The sequence below is a fragment of the Chlorocebus sabaeus genome, chromosome 3, assembly GCF_047675955.1.
Source record: "Chlorocebus sabaeus isolate Y175 chromosome 3, mChlSab1.0.hap1, whole genome shotgun sequence".
Lineage (NCBI taxonomy): Eukaryota > Metazoa > Chordata > Mammalia > Primates > Cercopithecidae > Chlorocebus > Chlorocebus sabaeus.
In genome coordinates, this window is record NC_132906.1 from 1,126,540 (window position 1) to 1,143,288 (window position 16,749).

General features: G+C 46.5%; 1 protein-coding gene across 4 annotated transcripts in view; it reads left to right on the forward strand.

Annotated features, from left to right (window-relative positions):
• The first annotated feature begins 14,773 nt into the window (after positions 1 to 14,773).
• The window catches only part of ZMYM5 (zinc finger MYM-type containing 5), a 40,593-nt gene continuing 38,617 nt past the window's right edge, over positions 14,774 to 16,749 (forward strand). For 2 of the 4 annotated variants that reach the window (XM_008021683.3, XM_008021686.3), the window contains exons 1-2: positions 14,774 to 14,983; positions 15,974 to 16,041. The gene's annotated coding sequence lies outside the window, so the exon portion shown is untranslated. The remainder of the gene's footprint in view (positions 14,984 to 15,973; positions 16,042 to 16,749) is intronic. The other 2 variants (XM_008021684.3, XM_073012786.1) reach the window with 2 other exon arrangements.

The following is a 16,749-nucleotide window of genomic DNA, read 5'->3' on the forward strand; positions in this document are numbered from 1 at the left end:
CTGGTCTCAAACTCCTAAGGTCGAGCGATCCTCCTGGCTCAGCCTTCCCAAGTGCTAGGATTATAGGCCTGAGCCGCATCACTTTGCCAAAACTAACTTTAAAAAATTTTTGTATACTGGCCAAGCTAGGGGCTGAGGCCTGTGATCTCAGCGCTTTTGGAGGTCGAGCAGGGCGGAATATTTTAGGTCAGGAGACCAGTGTGGCCAACATGGTGAAACCCTGTCGCTTCAAAAAATAAAAAAATTAGCCAGGTGTCGGGGCGGGCCCCTGTAATCCCAGGTAGTCTGGAGGCGGAGACAGGCGAGTCACTTGAACCCGGGAGACAGAGGTTGCAGTGAGCCGAGATAGTGCGCCTGCACTGTAGCGTGGGCAACAGAGTAAGAGTCCAGCTAAAAAAAAAAAAAAAAAAAATACTATGAGACTATTACAAGTATCTTTGAGTCTATAGGTTTAATTCATTGGGCATAATATACTGCTTCAGCATGTAGTAAAGCACTCAGAAATTGAAAGGACAAAAAGGTAAGATAGATTTTTGAAGGTGCTTTTAGCCCAAACAGAACATAGCCTAGGCTTAGAATTTGTTAGGAATGCTCAAAATTCATTATCAGGGCAATCAAATAATCATCTCAGAGCTATGACTGTACTAAGCTCAGCTTTTTATTTTATATATGTTGTGTAATTCTCTAATTGTCACATATCCCAAAGTTTGTGTGTCAAAGATGTGCTTCATTCTTTCTTAAAAACATGAAGGGGAAATTCTCATAAAATTAGACATTTTGAAGTGTACAATTCAGTGACAGTATATTCACAATTTTGTGCAACCACCAGATTTATCAAGTTCTAACACATTTTCATCATCCCAAAGAAAATCCGGTACCCATTAAATAGTCAATACCCATTCTTCACTTTTCCAGCCCCTGGAAACCACCTATCTGGTTCCTGTCTCTGTAGATTTACTTAGATACTTCATATAAATGAAGCCATGCAGTGTATGATCTATTGTGTTTGGCTTCTTTCACTCACCATATTTTTGAGGTTCATTCAAGTTCTAGCATACATAAATAATTCATTCTTTTTTAACTAATATTCCATTGTATGTATAGACCACATTTTGTTTATCCTTTCGTCCATTAATGGATATTCAGGTTGTTTCCTTTTTTTTTTTGTCTACTGTGAATAATACTGTATGAAAATTCATGTATAAGTATTTATTTGAACACCTGTTTTCAGTTATTTTGAGCATAAACCCAGTAATGAATTGCTTGGTCAAATGATAATTAATGTATATCTTTTGAAGAACCACTAGTTTTCCACAGTAGCTGCTCCATTTTATATTTCCACTGGCAATTTGGATGTGAAGTGGCACGTCATTATGGTTTTTGTGTACTTTTGTTTTTGTTTTTGAGACAAGGTCTTACCGTGTCGCTTAGGCTGGAATGCAGTGGTACAATCACAGCTCACTACAGTTTTGTCCTACCGGGCTCAGGTGATCCTCCTGCCTCAGCATCCTGAGTACTTGGGATGGCAGGCGCATGCCACCATGCCCTGCTAATTTTTATATTTTTGATAGAAACGGTCTCACCTTGTTGCCCAGGCTGGTCTCAAACTCCTGGGCTTAAGTGATCCACCCACCTCAGTCTCCCAAAGTGCCAGGATTACAGGTGTGAGCTACCACGCCCAGCCAATTGTGGTTTTAATACACATTTTTCTAATGACTATGACGTTAAACATCTTTTCATGTGCTGGTTGGCCATGTTTTGGAGACATGTCTATTCAAGTCCTTAATCCATTTTTAACTGTGTTGTTTGCTTTTTTGTCACTGAGTTGAAAGAGTTCTTTATACATTCCGGATACTAAACTTTATCAGATACATTATTTGCAAGTATATTCTCCCATTATGAAGGTTGTCTTTTCACTTTCTTAGTAATTCCCTGGGATGCACAAAAGTTTTTAATATTGATAAAGTCTGATTTATTAATATTTCACTGCTCGGCTTTTGTGTTGTATCTAAGAAAACATAGACATCCAAGGTCATGAAGATTTGCCTCTATATTTTCATCTAAGAGTTGATTTTAGCTCTTATATCTAAGTCCTTAATTGACTTTGAGTTCATTTTTGTATATATACTTTTTATAAAAATACACACATTTCTTTACTTTTTTTTTAGAGACAGAGTCTCACTCTTGCCCAGGCTGGAGTGCAGTGGTGCAATCTTGGCTCACTGCAGCCGCTGCCTCCCAGGTTAAAGCAATTCTCTTGCCTCAGCCTCTTGCCTAGCCTGTAGCTGGGATTACAGCTGCACAACCACACCCAGCTGATTTTTTATTTCAAATAGAGACGACGTTTCACTATGGTGGCCTGTGTGGTCTCGAACTCCTGATCTCAAGGTGATCCACCTGCCTCGACCACCCAAAGTGCTGGGATTACAGGCATGAGCCACCGCGCCTGGCCAAATTTCATTTTTTTCAATGTGGATATTCATTGTCCTACTCTCATTTGTTTAATTTTTTATTGAGACTGAGTCTTACTCTGTTGTCCAGGATGGAGTGCAGTGGCAACATCTCAGCTCACTGCAATCTCCACCTCCTGGGTTCAAGGAATTCTGCCACCTCAGTCTCCGAGTAGCTAGGATTACAGGTGCATGCCACCACACCCAGCTAATTTTTTTACTTTTGGTAGAGATGGGGTTTTGCCATGTTTGCTAAGCTGTTCTCAAGCTCCTGACCTCAAGTGATCAGCCCACCTCAGCCTCCCAGAGTGCTGTGATTACAGATGTCAGCCACCGCACCCGGCCCCTACCCCCATTTGTTGAAGATACTTTTCTTTCCCCAATTTTCCAGAGCAATTAAGCTAGAAAAAGTAGTAAAGGGCATTCAAGTTGTAAAGGTATAGATAAATTAACGTTTTCCATAGATGACAATTTATATGTACAAAACTTTAAGATTCCTGGCCAGGCACGGTGGCTCACGCCTGTAATCCCAGCACTTTGGGAGGCCAAGGTGGGCGGATCACGAGGTCAGGAGTTTGAGACCAGCCTGACCAACATGGTGAAATGCCCTCTCTACTAAAAATACAAAAATCAGCTGGGTGCAGTGGCGCACGCCTGTAATCACAGCTACTAGGGAGGCTGAAGCAGGAGAATCGCTTGAACCTAGGAGGCGGAGGTTGCAGTGAGCGGAGATCATGCCATTGCGTTCCAGCTTGGGCGACAGAGCGAGACTCCATCTCAAAAAAACAAAAAATCAAAAACAAAAAAAACTTAAGATTCCTTGAAAAACTGTTAGAACTATTAAGTAAATTCAGCAAAGAAGCAGGACAAAGAAGTCAACATGCAAAAGTCAGTTGCATTTCTATACACTAACAATGAACAATCTGAAAAGAAAATTAAGAAAATAATCCCAACAGCTGGGTGCAGTGGCTCATGCCTGTAATCCCAGGACTTTGGGAGTCCGAGGCGAGTGGATTGCCTGAGCTCAGGAGTTCAAGACCAGCCTGGGGCAACAGGGTGAAACCCCATCTCTATTAAAAGACAAAAAATTAGCTGGGTGTGGTGGCATGTGCCTGTAATCCCAGTTACTTGGGAGGCTGGGGCAGAATTGCTTGAACCCAGGAGGTGGAGGTTGTGGTGAGCCAAGATCGCAGCACTGCAGTTCTGCTGCGTGGGTGACAGAGTGAGAGTCCATCTCAAAAAAAAAAAAAAAAAAAAAAAAAAAAAATCCAGTTACAAGAGGATGGAAAATAATAAATATATAGGAATTAAATTAACCAAGACAGTGGAAGATTTGTACAATCAAAACTACAAAAACTTTGCTGAAAGAAATAAAACACAAATGAATGGAAAGACATTCCGTGTTCATGAACTGAAAGACAATATTGCAAGATGTCTGTATTAGCCAGAGAAATGGAACCAACAGGACATACATAGATACATGAGTGTCTTTATATTAGGAATTAGCTCACCTGCTTATGGGGGCCAAGAAGTCCCACAATATGCTGTCTGAAAGCTGGGGAACTAGGAAAGCTGATGGTGTAATTCAGTCGTGGTAGGAAGTCCTGTGAACTGGAGGTGTTGGAGAGGGTACCCTGCTGGTCCAAGAGTCTAAAGGCCCAAGAACCAAGAGCTCCAGTGTCTTAAGGGCGGGGGATGATGGTTGTCCCAGACCCAGGAGGGAAAAGAAAGAGGAAATATGCCTTTCCTTCATCTTTTTGTTCTATTCAGGCCCTCAACGGATTGCAGGATGCTTACGCACGTGAGTGAGGGCCAATAATCTTTGCTCAATCCCCTGACTCAAATGCTAATCTCTTCTGGAAGCACCCTCACAGACCCATCCAGAAATAGTTTTACCAGCTCTCTGGGCATCCCTTAGCCCAGCCAAAGTGGCAAGAGGATTGTTTGAGCCCAGGAGTTAGAGATCAGCGTGGGCAACATAATGAGACCATCTCTAAAAATAAATAAATACGTCAATAAATATTAGCTGGGTGTGGTGGTGTTCACCTGAAGTCCCAGCCACTTAGGAGGCTGAGGCGGGAGGATCCCTTGAATTCAGGAGTTTGAGATTGCAGTGAGCTGTGATCACGCTACTGCACGCCAGCCTCGGCGACAGAGCAAGACTCTGTCTCAGAAAGAAAAAGAAATGAAGAAAATCAAGTCCCAGGTTCCGCCTCATAGGTGATTCATAAGTATTTGATGAATGAGTTACTGACTTGGGAGACCTAAGACACTTAATCCAGCTCCTGGAGTGGGAGGAAAGAGCTGCTTTTGACAGGCAACAACCAAAGTTGCAAGAGCCTTTAAAGACCACCTAGTCCCACCCACCCTCCACCCCCAAACCAAGATTTACAGATGGGAGAAGTGATCCTGGAGAGGTGAAGTCCTTGCCCAGCGCACTCTGTGGCACAGATAGGCTGGAACCTTGGTCTACATAACAACCAAGTCAAGTTTTTATTGAGTACCTACTGGGTGCCAGGCATGGGGTTGGGTGTGGGAGGCCCAGATGAGAATGGGGTGAGCCCAGTTGCACCTTTCTGCCTTCCTGAGAGCAACAGGAAAGAATGGTTCAGACAGGAAGACGCCTCTGATGTGGTGGTTCTCAAACTGGAGAGGACATCATCACCACCAGAGGAACATGTTTAAAGTCGACTCTGGGCTGGGCGTGGTGGCTCACAGCTGTAATCTCAATACTTTGGGAGGCCAAGGTGGGTGGATCACGAGGTCAGGAGTTTGAGACTAGCCTGACCAACATGGCAAAATCCTGTCTCTACTAAAAATACAAAAATTAGCTGGGTGTGGTGGCATGTGCCTGTAATCATAGCTATTCAGGAGGCTGAGGCAGGAGAATCACTTGATCGCGGGAGGCAGAGGTTGCAGTGAGCCGAGATCGCACCGCTACACTCCTGGGCGACAGAGCGAGACTCTGCCCCAGTAAATAAATAAATAAATAAAATTGTCTGGAAACCACTGCTCTGGGCTCTTCAAAACTGTCAGTGTCATGAGAGATGGAAAGGCCGAGGGGCCGTTCCAGATTGAAGGAGACCTAAGAGACATGGCATGTAAATGCAACACCTGTTCTGGAGCAGATCCCGGTCAGGGGAGGAGGACAGTCCACGGTGGAAAATATTGGGACCATTGAGACAATCTGAAGATTCTGTCAGTGTGAGTGATATTTGCTCTGTCATTATGGCTGCACTGCTCTTGTTCTTTTTTTTTTTTTTTTTTTTTTTGAGGCGGAGTTTCACTCTTGTTTCCCAGGCTGGAGTGCAATGGCACGATCTCAGCTCACCGCAACCTCCACCTCCCAGGTTCAAGCAATTCTCCTACCTCAGCCTCCCTAGTAGCTGGGATTATAGGCATGTGCCACCAGGCCCAGCTAATTTTGTATTTTTAGTAGAGACGGGGTTTCTCCATGTTGGTCAGGCTGGTCTCGAACTCCCGACCTCAGGTGATCCACCCGCCTCGGCCTCCCAAAGTGCTGGGATTACAGGCGTGAGCCACTGTGCCCGGCCTTGCTCTTGTTCTTTAATACATGCTGAGGATTTAAAGATAAAGAGACATTATGCCTGAAACTTTTTTTTTTTGAGGTAGAGTCTCACTGTGTCACCCAGGCTGGAGTGCAGTGGCGTGATCTCGGCTCACTGCAACCTTCGACCTCCTGGGTTCAAGTGATTCTTGTGCCTTAGCCTCCCAAATAGCTGGGATTACAGGTATGCACCACCATGCCCAGCTAATTTTTGTATTTTAGGTAGAGAGGGGGTTTCGTCATATTGATCAGGCTGGTCTCAAACTCAAGTGATCTACCCGACTCAGCCTCCCAAAATTCTGGGATTACAGGCATGAGCAACCGCGCCTGGTCTATAAAAGGGATTTAAAAGCAGATGTAACAAAATGTTAGCAATCAGAGAATATGAATGAAAGAGTAGACATAATTATTCATATTGTCTTAAATACAACTCTGTAAGTTTGAAATTTCTCCTTGGACCTTGAATTGTTTTGAAGCCCACTTTTTCTGTATTATTTTTTATTTTTGAGACGGGGTCTTGCTCTGTTGCCCAGGCTGGAATGCAGTGGCCCAATCTCTGCTCACTGCAACCTCCACTTTCTGGGTTCAAGCGATTCTCTTGCCTCAGCCTCCCAAGTACCTAGGATTACAGGCACCTGCCACCATGCCTGGCTAATTTTTGTATTTTTAGTAGAGACAGAATTTTACCATGTTGGTCTGGCTGGTCTTGAACTCCTGGTCTCAACTGATCCGCCCACCTCAGCTTCCCAAGTGCTGGGATTACAGGCATGAGCCACTGTGGCTAGCCATGGAGTCCACTTTTAAAATTAATAAACATATCAGAGGCACTGCGGATCACTTGAGTTCAGGAATTCACAGCCAGACTGGGCAACATTGCAAAACCTCATTTTTATTAAAAAAAAAAAAAAAAAAAATTAGCCAGACATGGTGGCTCACACTTGTAATCCAAGTTACTCTAGAGGCTGAGTTGGGAGGATCACCTGAACCCAGGAGGTCAAGGATGCAATAAGCTGTGATTATACCACTGCACCCCAGCCTGGGTGACAGAGTGAGACCATCTGAAAAGATAAAAATAAAATAATAATAATAATAATAATAATGAACATATGAGTCTGCTTAAAATTTTGTACACAAGAGGATTTTAAAATTTCTCCAAATATTACTCTCTGATTTCTTATTATTAACTTTCCTTTGTGCATTGCAGTCAGGGAATGCCATGTGTACATGGTTCATTCTTTTAATATTTGCTGAGAAATCCCTTATGATCCAGTTAGTATTCAGTTTGTGTAAGTGTTTCACATATTGAAAAATTAGTCATTTCCTCATTATTGGGTGCAGATCAATTTTTTACATTTAGTATAAATTAAAGCCATATATGTGCTAAACAGATTTTTTTCTGCATGACTATGAAAGTGTAGCATAATTATGGATTTTTCAATTTCACCATATAGTTATGAATGGTTCCATATGTAAGGTGCACACAGTTTCTAAACTGAGCTGGGCGTGGTGGCATGTGCTTGTCATCCCAGCTACTCAGGAGGCTGAGGTGGGAAGATTGCTTGAGCCCAGGAGTTGGCGACTGCACTCCGGCCTGGGTGATACAGCATGACCCCATGGTCTATCAATCAAAATAAAAATAAAATAAAAACAAAGCCCTTAGAATTTTCTAGTTGTTCTTTTTTATCAATAAGTAATCTTTCTTTTGCCTAGTAATGCATTTTGCAAAAATGTCTATTTTATATATTATTGTTGTTTCACTTTCTTTTGCCTAATATTTCTTTAGTATACCTTTTTTATCTCTTTGTGTTATTATAATTTGTAGCATATCATAAACTGTATATTGCTACCATTTTAAAAAATCCAACCTTCAAGTATCTCTCTCTCAATAGGCAAGCATAATGTCTATTCATATTCGTTTTTAGCATTTTATTTTGTTTTCTATTTTTGTTTTGCTTATGTTTTTTTCTCCTTTTCTGCCTGTGACAGTTTTAACATATGTCCACATATTCTCTGTTACTTTTCCATTTAATTTTTACTGCCTAATTCCCCTCTGCTTGACTGTGGGAAGCACTTGGTGACTTGCTTCTAATGACTGAAATAGAAATTACAGTGTAAGGCCAGGCACAGTGGCTCAAGCCTGTAATCCCAGCACTTTGGGAGGCCGAAGTGGGTGGATTACCTGAGGTCAGGAGTTGGAGACCAGTCTGGCCAACACGGTGAAACCCCGTCTCTACTAAAAATACAAAAATTAGCCAGGTGTGGTGGCTGATGCCTGTAATGTCAGCTACGAGGGAGGCTGAGGCACAAGAATCGCTTGAACCCAGGAGGCAGAGGCTGCAGTGAGCCAAGATCGCACTACTGAGACCTGTGCACTGTGCCACTGCACACCAGCCTGGGCAATAGAGTGAGACTCTGTCAAAAAAAAGAAAAAGAAAGAGGAAGGGAGGGAGGGAGGGAGAAATAACAGTGTATGGTCAGGTGCAGTGGTGCACACCTGTAATCCCAGCACTTTGGGAAGCCAAGGCAGGCGGATTGCTTGAGCTCCGGAGTTCAAGACCAGCCTGGGCAACTACAAAAAATACAAAAATTGGCTGGGTATGGTGGTACATACCTGTAGTCTCAGCTACTCGGGAGGCTGAGGCAAGAGGATTGCTGGAGCCCAGGAGGCAGAAGTTGCAGTGAGTTGTGGCTGCACCACTGCCCTCCAGCCTGGGAGACAGAGAAAGACTCTGTCTCGAAAATAAATAAGGCAGTGTACCACTGTGGAGACAACTAGAGAAGAACTGCAGCCTCATACTAACAGCCACATGAGTGGGCTTATAAGCAGATCCATCAGCCCCTGTCAGGCCTCCACATGACTGCAGCCCTGGCCTACATGTGGACTGCAACCTCATGAGAGACACTGAGTCAGGGCCACCCAGGCGAGCTTCTCCCCAGTTCTTGACCTACAATAACAGACATAATAAATATTTGTTATTTTAAGCTACTAAGTTTTTAGATAATTTGTTAGGCAGTAATAGACTATTATCCTGCCTCCTGTGTAATTGTTCAAGTTTTCTTTTTCCTATCACTACTAATTATTACTTTTTTTTTTTTTCGAGATAGTGTCTCCCTTTGTCGCCCAGGATGGAGTGCAGTGGCACAATCATGGCTCACTGCAGCCTCAACCCACCAGGCTCAGCCCCTCACTCCTGAATAGCTGGGAATACAGACATGCACCACCACGCCCAGCTAATTTTGTTGTTTTTTGCAGAGACAGGATTTTGCCATATTGTCCAGGCTGGTCTGAAACTCCTGGGCTCAAGTGATCCACCTGTCTTGGCCTCCCAAAGTGCTGGGTTTATAGCCATGAGCCACCACGCCTGGCCAGTACCAATTTTTTATTCTTTTAGTAGCTATGCTTACATAGCTAATATATATTTGATTTTAAAATACCTACTTACATACACACCCTTCTCTTACAAAATATAAGAACTTCAGAATATCTTAACACTGATTTCTTTTTCCTATACTCCATGTTAATATTCTACATACTTATAGAACATAATTTTAAAAAAGAAATCAATAAAAATAGAAAGTAAAATGAAACAAGTAAAACTTGAGTTCCAGTTGGCAGCATAACCATCTAGCAAGAAACACCATCTGACTTTACACACTTCAATTTACTGTGCATAGTAAGTTGGAATTTCTCTAAGGAAAAAAGTAACTGTAAACTAAGTTTAAATTATTTTTATTAATTGTATTGTGGGTGGTGGTTGTATTTTTATTCTGTGATAGTGGCAGCTATGTGTAGGATAAAGCAAGTAAGATTTTTGGGCCAGGCAAGGTGGCTCACGCCTGTAATCCCAGCACTTTGGGAGGCTGAGGAGGGTGGATCACTTGAGGTCAGAAGTTCAAGACCAGCCTGGGCAACGAGGTGAAACCCCCTCTCTACTAAAAATACAAAAATTAGCCAGGCATGGTGGCAGGTGCCTGTAATCCCAGCTACTCCAGAGGCTGAGGCCCAAGAATCGTTGAAACCCGGGAGGTAGAGGTTGCAGTGAGCCGATATCGTGCCACTGCACTCCAGCCTGGGCAACAGAGTAGGATTCTGTCTCAAAAAAAAAAAAAAGTTTGGTTCTAATTTTGAAAACTGGACTATTTGGCATGAGACAAAGGAAATGCAAATGTAAGATTAGTGAGATTCAGAAAAAACCCTGTGGTTCAGTATGAATTCATGTTATAATGCTAATATATTCATTCCTAGCTCTGTTCCCTGAAAAGCCTATAAACAATGACCATGTAGAGCAACAAATACTCCTAGCTTCTAGATTTTGTTCCTTAACTACTATGTCCCACTAAAAGAAAACAATGGTTTGGAACAGTGACAGATTCAGGTGTGGGTCAGGAAATGTAGGCAACGATGGAACATCTCATTATAACAGAAAGCAAGGAAATATGAAAGATGACTCAGATCATATCAAAAGGGCTCAGAAGCAAAGTTGAAATGACCAAAGTTGAAACATTATGATTATCAATAGAATAATTCTAGGATAGATTAAAAGCAAAAGCTATTATATAAGCTTTCATCTCTGACTGTGCTCATCATAGTAAAATAATTGATCCCTTTGAAGGGTATTTGTAAAACAACTGTTGATATAAAAATAAAAATGTAGAGATGAATCTCTAACATTTGGGGAGAAAGAATTGCAACTGGGGGCATACACACAGATCAGGTGGTTTTCTTTATGTCTGAGGAACAAAGAGAAGGTTGGGGGTTTTATGAAAAAGAGAAATGTTACCTATTGCTTGTTGAGGAAGCTACCTGGCACTAGTAAGGTTCTGGGGAGCTGGCAAGCTCCAAATGGTGAGCAACGGCGGTGGCCAAAATTAGTCCTAAAGTTGCAGCAAGTCATCTCAGCAGTCTCAGATAAAACTGGTTTCAGGCTGGGTGCAGGGGCTTATGCCTGTAATCCCAGCACTCTGGGAGGCCGAGGTGGGCAGATCACGTGAGGTCAGGAGTTTGAGACCAGCCTGGCCAACATGGTGAAACCCCATGTCTACTAAAAATACAAAAATTAGCTGGATGTGGTGGCGCATGCCTGTAATCCCAGCTACTTGAGTCTGAGACAGGAGAATCATTCGAACCCGGGAGGCGGAGGTTGCAGTGATCCAAGATTGCGCCACTTCACTCCAGCCTGGGCAACAGAGCAAGACTTCATCTCAAAGGGGGGAAAAAAAAGCATCCTACTGATTCTAGAGATCTTTTAAAAAATATAGCAACCAGTCATCTCATGCTTTTTCAATCTTAGATTCTGTTCCTTCTCTTCTAATAAATTTTCATTACTTTATTGCTTAAAACACCTTTTCATTGGTTTGTCCAAGGTAAGCATTAATTCCCTCAGTCTCTTTTCTCTCTTCCCCATCCTAATTGTTTTTGATCTATGTCTCTAATATCCCTATGAATTAATTGGGATGACAATTTAAGAACATTGTACTAAGACACTTTTTTTTTTTTTTTTTGAGATGGAGTTTCGCTCTTGTCATCCAGGCTGGAGTGCGATGGCGTGATCTTGGCTCATGGCAAGCTTCTCTTCCCAGGTTCAGGCAGTTCTCCTGCCTCAGCCTCCCAAGTAGCTGGGATTATAGGCATGCGCCACCATGCCTGGCTAGTTTTTGTATTTTTAGTAGAGACGGGGTTTCTTCATGTTGGTCAGGCTGGTCTCGAACTCCCGACCTCAGGTGGTCCACCAGCCTTAGCTTCCCAAAGTACTGGGATTACAGGCGTGAGCCACCACGCCCAGCTGTACTAAGCCACTTTCAAATAATGAATAAATTTTGGTTCCAATTACATTTCCTCCATGGTTTATTTTACATATTAACTCCAAGGATTAAATATTTTCTTTTTGTATTACAATAGTAAGAAAGTGCTGATGTTACTTTAATAAGTCATTACATTATTATAAACTATTTTTTTGTTTGTTTTTGAGACAGGGTCTCACTCTGCACCCAGATGCTGGAGTGCAATGGCACAATCATGGCTCATTGCAGCTTTCACCTCCTGGGCTCAAGTGATCCTCCCATCTCGGCCTCCTGAGTAGCTGGGACTACAGGCATGCACCACTTCTGGCTAATTTTTAAATTTTTTTGTAGAGACTGGGTCCCACTGTGTTACCCAGGCTGGAAGATTTTTTTTTTCTTTTTATTTATTTATTGAGACAGAGTTTCGCTCTTGTTGCCCAGTCTGGGGTGCAATGGCGTGATCTCGGCTCACTGCAACCCCCACCTCCGGGGTGCAAGCGATTCTCCTGCTTCAGCCTCTCCAGTAGCTGTAATTACAGGCATGCACCACCAGGCCCGGTTACTTTTATACTTTCAGTAGAGCCGGGGTTTCGCCATGTTGGTCAACCTGGTCTCAAACTCCCGACCTCAGGTGATCCGCCCGTCTCAGCCTCCTAAAGTGCTGGGATTACAAGCGTGAGCCACCGCGCTGGGCCAGAATTTTTTCTCTTAATGTACCACTGTGCTAATTGGGAATTAACAATGACAGGCAAAATTTACAAGCTTTTATTAATGTGCCAGGTGCAATTGTGTCATATGTGTGACAATTTCTTTTTTCTTTTTTTTTTTTTTGAGACGGAGTCTTGCTCTGTTGCCCGGGCTGGAGTGCGGTGGCGTGATCTCGGCTCACTGCAAGCTCTGCCTCCCAGGTTCATGCCATTCTCCCGCCTCAGCCTCCCTAGTAGCTGAGACTACAGGCGCCCGCCACCACACCTGGCTAATTTTTTGTATTTTCAGTAGAGACGGGGTTAAAAATGATAATCAGAAAATAGATGACATGTGGCTACTGAGCTTAGCATTTAAAGTTTCTGTCAGACCTTTAACTTTTCTCTATGGAAGAGCCCTTCTCCACGAACCCAGTGTACTCAGTGCTTGTAATGTACAGCAGTCATTAAAATGATGACATTACATGTAATTCATTTATTTCCAAAGAGTAATTGAGGACCTAAAAAATGTAGGTAATATTAGGTATGTCCATGACATACAGCACTATGTAATATGCAGAGGCTTACACAGCACTCTCATCAATCCGTGAACGTGCTTTTGTCTTAAATCAAGGTGGTCCAACCTGCAGCCCTTGGGGGATGCATGTGGCCCAGGACAGCTTTAAATGCAGCCTAACACATATTTGTAAATTTTCTTAAAACATTATGATTTTCTTTGGCGTTTTGGTTGGTTTGTTTTAGCTCATCAGCTATTGTTAGTGTTAGCGTATTTTATGTGTGGCCCAAGCCAATTCTTCCAGTGTGGCCCAGGGAAGCCAGAAGATTGGCCACCCCTGCATTAGATGGTTAATGTCTGATTTTCATTTAATAAACCTGTGCCTTTACCATACCACATTAGTAAAACGGGGCTCAATGTGTTTTTTTAAAAACCACATTATCTGTATTTCCAGACATAAGGTAAGTTTCATCAACTTTTATCCAAACTAACATCCTCAGTTGTAATCCCACTAAGAACCGCCAGGGCGAGACGAAGCCGGCATCGCTTCCATCTTTACGTGGAGCCTGGGAAATGGTTCAGCACCATGAGATCCGCCGAAGACGTAGGTGTAGACGAGGAACAAAAGAGAGGACCCCTCGTGGAGGTGGCCTGTGGGGCCCGCCCTCCCCGGGCGCCCGTCGCCGTCTGTCCCTGACTCCGCTCCCCCGGGGGCCGCAGCGAGTGCGCCCCGCGACTGAGCGGGCTGTGGAGGGAGCCTCCATGGAGCCTCCATCAACAGTTGAGGACCAGGAGACGGGGGCAGGCGGTAGAGCGGCCTGGGCAGGGCCAGTGCCCCAGGCAGGACGGCGGCGCCCAGGGAGCCCAGCTCCAGGGGAGCCCGCAGCTCCCTCCATCTTGGTTGATGGAGGCGGGGAGCGGCGTCTGGGTCTCTCCACCGTCGTGCCCGTCCCCTACGGCCCCGCGGACGCAGACGCCGGCAGCGGGGGCTGTTCCCTTGGCCGAATGGCAAAGCCCAGTCGGGGCTTCCCGGGGACAAGTCCTGGCCCCAGAGGGTTTGGTTTTTAGGGGGTCCCAAGTTCCCACAGTCGTCCCGACAAAATGGAGGACGACGTCTCCTCCTGCTGCAGCCATGGCGGGAGGTGGGGGACTATTCCCCACGGGGCGCGGCGAGGGTGGAAGGGCCTCCACTGCCCCCAGCGCAGTCAGGACTCCAGTTCACCCGCGGCCCCCAAAAGCCCACTCGGCCCCGCTCCAGCGCCTCCCCGGCCTCGCCCCTGTCCTTCAAGGAACTGGACAGGGAGGGCGCTGGGGCATCGAGGCCGCCGCTCTCCTCGGGCAGGGGCGTTGAGATCCGCTGCCGCAGCCTGGGCGCCCGGGCCCGGGCAGGCGGCCCCGCCGGAGTCTCCTGGGCTATATAGGTCCCGGAGCGCCCCGGGCCCTGAGGGGTCGAAGCGCGGCCGCTGCGACGGGCGGCGAATCACGAGCTCCTGAGCCTGGCGGACCCGGTGGGTAGGGGCGGGAGTCCGACGGGCAGAGAACCCGGCCAGGAGTTGAGGGCTGGCGGAGGCGGGAGGGGAACGGCCGGGCCGCGGGTGTGGCCCGCAGCTGACGGACAGCCCTCCGGACCACCCCACCGAGGGGGGACCTTGAAGGACTGCCGTCGGAGCCAATGGGCGTGCTCGAGGCGCCCAGGCCCGCCTCCCCCGCCGCCAGCGAGCGCACGGAGGGTGGGGCCTCCACGGGCTCGGCCGCCGCCGCCGCCTCCGCCGCCGCCTCCTCACCAGTGCGAAAGCCGGGACGGGAGTGGGCGGAGTTGTTCGTGTCGCCGAAGCGGGGTGGGTCGGGAGAGGGGAGGTTCGTTTCGCGGAGCCGCAGCCAGAACCGGGTGAGGCTTATCCCCGCTGTCTTTCCATTCCAGGGCCGCCGAGACTGGGGGTGGCTGGGAGCAGCGCAGCCTCCGGAGGAGGCGGCGGAGGCCGAGGTGACTGGGGAGGCGGAGATGGGTGAGGGCAGCGCCAGCAGCCTCCCACCGACCCGGTTAATATCCCGCGGCGCGGCCGCCGTCGCCGTTGCCGCGTCGGGGCCTCAGGGGCAGCTCGGGGCTGCGCTCCTGTTAGCGGCGCCTTTGCCTACGGCCCGAGGGGCTGGGAGAGTGCGGGCGAGGCCGGGAGGGCTGGGTGAGGCGGCCGCCAGCGGCGGGGGTCGCGGGGTTGGCTGGGGTCGCGGGGCGGCGGGGCTGGCGGGGCGGCGGGGCTGGCGGGGGTCGTGGGGCGGCGGGGCGGGGTGCCGGCCGCCCGGGGACGTCGCGGGGCATTTTCCTTTCTCTCCTGCCGGGGGAGCGGGGAAGGGGCGCCCCGGCCGGGTCTCCGCTCTCGGGGCTGCGCTGCTGCCGGAGCCGAGGTCCCCAGGTTTTTCGGGCGAGGGCTGCCGCCTCTGCCCCCCTCGGTCCCCTCCTCCGCTCTTCTTTTTCCCGGCGCTGCGCGGCTTTTACTCTTTGCTGCTTCTCTGGGCGAGTTTAATGGCGGATCTGGGGCCGTCGTCGACTGCTGGGGCCCCAGGGCAACTTCTCGAGGCAGTTGTGGGCCCGGAGGTGACGCGCGCCGCCCGTTACCTCAGAAATGGTGCTTGGAGTGGCAGAGGTGACGCTGGGTGGGCACATTTAGGAGGGAGTACAAATCCCTTGTCGTCGAGGCAGCGTTTACCCGTCCCTCTGCCTTGGTGGGAGCAGTCTCGGGTCCCCAGCCCACGCCACCCCAGTCCTGCAGCTGGACGAAGCAGTTTTAGCTTTGTCTCGTCGTTGCGGTTCCTGTAGTTCTTTTTTTCAACTTAATTTCTGGGTCACATTAGGGCGGGGGAGGGTCGCCGAGCCCAGGAACTCCTTGGCCTCTCACCCGGTTGCCACCTCCCGGTGTTGAGTTGGTTGTGCATACAGGTTGGTTGTCCAGAAATTGGTTTTCATTTCTCATTCTAGGACCAGGAATCACCTTCAAGCCTATGTCGTGAGGCTTTGGCAGAAATTAAGAAGGGAATATCTCCATTGTGAGTTTGTTTTGTTTTGTTTTTTACCTCGCTTTGCTGTCTAATATAATTAGTGCAGTAGTAGGGTGTTCTTCCTGAGGGATTTACCTTTGTGTAAATTGCTTGGGTGCTCCTGTCCCCAGAGCCAAGCCATGGTAGTCCCTGGGAAGGCATGGGGAGTGCTGGCATTTATACCACTGGAACTCAAGTTCCAGAACAAGTTAGGTCTTTTAAGTGCCTTGCATTTTACAATTTTTTCTTTTCCAATAGATTGGAAAAACTTTTTTACTGTTGCATTAAAAAGAAACACTACTCAATAATCTGTTGTTTTGACGTTAATGTTTGCCTAGTATTTGAGGAAGACTGTTGTTTATGTACCCTGACAGTCCTCCAGCTAGCATCACATGAGGAGATAACATAAACTAGTTGTCACACTGTTCCTAATTCTAAGATTGACCACCGAATCTGAGTGGCCTGATCTCTCTCTGTTAGGAAGTTAATGTTTGTTTTTGTTTTTTCGGGGTTTTCTTTGCTACTAGACAGTGATTTATCTGTTCATTTTGGTACAGTACAAATGCCCTTTCTCTGTCAGCTGTTCACTTAATGCTTTTAACACCAATCTTTGTGTGAATAATTTTATTAGGAGTGAAAATGATTTTCTTTTTCTTTAACAAGCTTTACTTCTACTTTTATTATCTGGAATTCAGTTCTTGCCAATTCTGTCCTTTC